Below are 4,650 nucleotides of genomic sequence, written 5' to 3' on the forward strand. Positions count from 1 at the left end.
AGTTGTTCGTTCAAGCAATAACATTTGTCTTTAATTTTGACATAATGTTCGACCAAAAAATTTCCACACAGACACAGATTTTGATTTACAACCTCAATTAGTCAGCCACCGTTTTGGGCAGCCCCAAGAGAACCGACACACCAGGCCACACCATATAGTATTCAACAAGCAACACCCCCAGAAAGAACTCACAAAAACTGAGAAATCGAGAAGCTAAAACTCCATCCACATCCATCGCCATCTTAGGGGCCATTTATGGACCTGCCAATGCCAAAAAAGAGAAGAATTCTTGCGTTTGTATTATTTATTTATTTATTTCGTGTATAGGCTAACTGCCGAAATAAACACGATCAAGGCTAACAGCGACATTGGCGATGACAACACTGGACTGGAAAATATATTTCAACAACGAATCAGCTTTAGCTTCTTTTAGTTGGAGTTGTTTTGAACTGAAAACAAGTGCAGATACTTCTCTGAAGGTAAAACATATATTTATTTATGCAAATTTCATACTCAACTGCCAAAATGAAGAACATGTGGCTCCGATGCTAATGATGTTGGCAAACGTCAAAGCGAATAATGCAAATTCTGGTTTCTATACAAGTTCTTTTTGGGGCTGTCTCCATATTGCGTATACGCAGCGGTGGCCTGCTAGATTATGGCCAATGGTTGGATTTTGCCAGACAAGTGCCGGGAGCCATCAGTTTAATGGGTCACTTAAATAATTGATGATCATTTGTCGCGACATTCTTGATGGCTTAACTTAACTGCACTTATTATGGAAGTTATGGCAGAGCGATTAAATAATGAAATGGGGGGCATTACACGCAGCTCAGAGTTGAGGTTCATGGAAAATGGTTTAAGAAATATTCTATAGATAAGTTATAAGTATTCAAAAATATATTAAAGTACAGAAATATGTTTTAATTAATATTTTATACTCTTATTTTAATATATTCATATTGTCTTATTATACAAAAGCTGGTTACTTTTGGGCGGAAACTTCATGTTTGCTGACATTCGCTGCCAAAGTTGTGTCATGTGAAATAATTGCAATTTGCAATTATAGCAGAGATAATAATGATGATGATGATAATGATGTTGGTGTTTTGTGGACGATGAGCTGCTGTGCCACGGGGCGTATACAGAATATGTAGAATTCGTTTCAGCTTCAGCTTCTGCGGCGATGATCTCACATGCACTCATTGCATGAAAGAGACCAAAGCGAGCGAATTATCTCGTACTCTCGCTCTCTCTCTCTGTATAGAGCTGGGTAAATGAGACGGGCAGAGAGAGAGAGAGAGAGAGAGAGAGAGAGAGAAGTAGCCTTTGTCACTTGGAGCTTTACAAGCCATTACATAACGTCGTAATGAAGCGTCAATCTGCGTCGCAGGTCCAGTGTAACAGGGACAGAGATAGAAGCAAAAAAAAAGCAGAGAGGGAAGCAGCGTTGTGTGAACATTTCATGGTCACCCATACCACAGCCTCTGTGTGTGTGTGTATGTATGTGTGTGTGTGAAGTAAATATTCGCATTGTAGGGAAAAGCAAGAAATAAAAGCAACAAGAAATTACTCTTTTTTTCCAAGTCTTTTAGACTTAAGAGATGCTCTGAAAGACAATTGCATTTAATTCTTTATAAGGTTTTGTAAACATAAATAATTTACGGTATTTATATAATTAATTTGGTGTAAAATAACGTGGTTAATTAAAAGAAAATTCTGCTGTCTGTCTTTATCAACAAGTCTTTATTACAGGAACCTTAGTTTAAAATCAAATAAGAACTCTTTATAAATCGTTTAATATTAATTTATTAATAAATATATTTTATGTATACTATATTTTTTAATTTATTACCTACTCTTCCCTGAAACCAATATACCCTAGTTTCTCTTCAGAAGAGTAACTAAAAAAAAAAGAGCACCAAGCGAGTCAAACATTTTTCCAGTGCAATGTGAACTGTTCTCGCATAGTGGAAACTTTTTTCCATGGCATTAAATACATCCCAAACAGAGATGAGAATGGGAGAGATGTGGAGAAATGAGGAGAGAGGCCACCACTCTTCCCCACCAAAAGAGAGAGAGAGAATTTTGCTGTGTAATAATGCAGTTGGCTTTTAGCTCCCTTTAATTTTTTTATTTTTTTTTTGCGCGCACACCCGGTCTCCATATCTAAAACATTGGGGGGATTCAAGGGTTTGGCAGCCACTTTTTGTAGAGTTTCTGTTTCGAATTTCACTTTTTTTTGTTTTTGCACTCAGTTGTGCTTGTATTTATTTTATTTTCAACCAAGTTTAGCTCTTTGAGCTCGTTTTAAATGGAATTTTTAAAAAACCTATGAGGGAAAAATGCAAAAACCATGGAAGGGATTCAAACTGTTAAAGCACCTTGGATTTATAGTAAAGCAAATGCAAAATAATAGTTCCTTTAGGTAAAGCCCCCTTGAAAATGTTCCATTCTTTTCTGGTGACAAGCCAAAAATGTACCTTTAGAAAATGTGAAAAACTATGGGCCCAGAAAGTCTATCTGTCATACATATGCAACAGATTTCCCAAAATAAACAAAAGAAAATTCGTTCTCTCGTCTCCTTGTCCCCAAAATAAATGCATTTGCCATTTAATATTTTTTCCATTTTGGTTCTGTGATTCCATTGAATTTTATTTGCAGTAGTGGCAATAGCTTTTAGCTGGAATCTAAACAAATCACACGGTACCATGGTGCGTATGAGTAATGTGAGACCTATGCTGGTATACATTTCTTTTCAGAACATTTACCTGAAAAAACTCAGCACTGCCTGAGTCATAGAATCTGCGCAGCTTCCAATTACCAATGGAAAATAAAAAAACCAATAACAAATACTCTAGGATTAGTCACTGCAAAGATTGCATTCTAGGGCTGGGCCTAGCAACGTATACGTAATATACAGTGCAGTTCGTGAGAAGCATTTTCTTACTTTGGATTTTACAACTTATAATTACAAATGACTGCCGGCCCTTGGACTGCATCCCCCTCTCTCCCTCTCTCTCTGCCTCCTAAAGATTGATTTATTTAGCGTTTTTATTAGTGCATCGTCGGGTTAGACCCGTTTTCTGGTCTGCAACCTTGAACTTGATATTAGATACCGATTGCCGCGAGGCGCGTGAGTGAGATTTGCCAGAGAGAATAACCGGTTTTTCGCATCGGTTCCCCCAAGGGCATTGTGGAATGAATCTCTCTGGCACATCATTTCCATCTTACCGCCCAGTCATCAAAATTTAATTTAAAGATACTTTTTGCCAGTCTATATGGCCCGGACTTATCTCTCCCTTACATATCTCTACTGTGTGCACACATATATGTATATTTTTTGGGTTGACTCATATCAGCAAAAAAAAAGAATGGCAAATATTTGCTAGTTATGTGCCGCACACCCTAATCCCCCGCCCACTCATCATCCTGTTTTGTGTGTGCAAATATGTAAATCAATGTGGGTCACCCCTAATGGCAAAGGGAAAGACAGGAAAAGCCAAACAGACGACAGTCGCCCTTCCCCCCACCCTCCCCCCACTGTCAAGTGGTTGGCATTCAAGGAGGCGGCGATCAGCCACCTTTTCCCCCCCGGAAAGGCATCACACCCACCACCCACCACCACCCACCCACATTCTCTGGGGAGTCTCGTCATATGGAAAATAATTTTACGGGCCACGCATTGCCATGTCAACGTAAAGTTTAAGGAAAATAATTGCACATTAAAATGCATTAAATGGACAGCAGACGAAGCCGAAGTATATTGTGAATATGTTGAATAAATATATATCTTAAGGTATTTTAATCTCAAGTGTAGATACTCTCAGATAGGTTATGTTGAACATATAACTTAGGGTATTTTAATCTTAAATGAAGATACTATTCGATGGGTTAAGGTATCTTAAGGTATTTTAATCTTAAATGTAAGTAAATAACATAACGTATTTAATTTATAAACTTAGATACACTTAGATGTGTTACTTTCAGAAAAATCGAGTTGGAAATTAGCTTCGAGTGTGTGGCAACCTTTTTTCCAAAGCCCAGTGAAACCTAATTAAAATATATATTGCTGGAAACAACTTTCACTTAACTTTCACTATAAAACTGTAAGGTTTTCTCACGTATAAAATCAATAATATATATTTAGCACTACATCCCTATAAAAATCAAACATAATATTTATATTAATAAACCTTTTTTTATGAATTATGAGTTATATATAGCTAGAAACATCTTTTCTGTAATTTTAACTATGAAAACTGATAGGTTTTCCCAGATATAAAATCATTAAAATATATTTGCCACCTAATTCCCTTGCTTTAGCAAATATAAATATAAATAATAATAAATTAACCTTTTTCCTGAAGCCCAGAGGTACTTAATTAAATTATATATAGCTAGAGACACACATATAATATGTATCTAGAACTATATAACTGATAGGTTTTTCCAGATATAAAAGTTTTAAAAAATTTAATAGGTAAAACCTTTAAAAAGTATTTCCCTTTTCTATATCAATAATAATAATTCTATAGTTAATTATGCAAAGTTGGCATATTTCTATATTCAGTATATCTTTATAGAGTATATCCCTATAGAGCATTTTCCCCATAAAAATAAACTTACATTAACTTGGAGGGGGAAAAC

At 36.0% G+C, this 4,650-nt stretch overlaps 1 long non-coding RNA gene across 1 annotated transcript; it reads right to left on the minus strand.

Annotated features, from left to right (window-relative positions):
- Positions 1-286: 286 nt before the first annotated feature.
- On the minus strand, positions 287-1,151 carry LOC147643416 (uncharacterized). Its single transcript, XR_015272143.1, has 2 exons — positions 519-1,151; positions 287-468 (listed from the first exon to the last, which is right to left on the minus strand). It is a non-coding gene; the product is annotated as an uncharacterized LOC147643416 (long non-coding RNA).
- Positions 1,152-4,650: the final 3,499 nt, after the last annotated feature.

This window comes from Drosophila serrata, unplaced genomic scaffold (genome assembly GCF_035046125.1).
Source record: "Drosophila serrata isolate PLE 108 unplaced genomic scaffold, ASM3504612v1 contig_275, whole genome shotgun sequence".
Classification (NCBI taxonomy): domain Eukaryota; kingdom Metazoa; phylum Arthropoda; class Insecta; order Diptera; family Drosophilidae; genus Drosophila; species Drosophila serrata.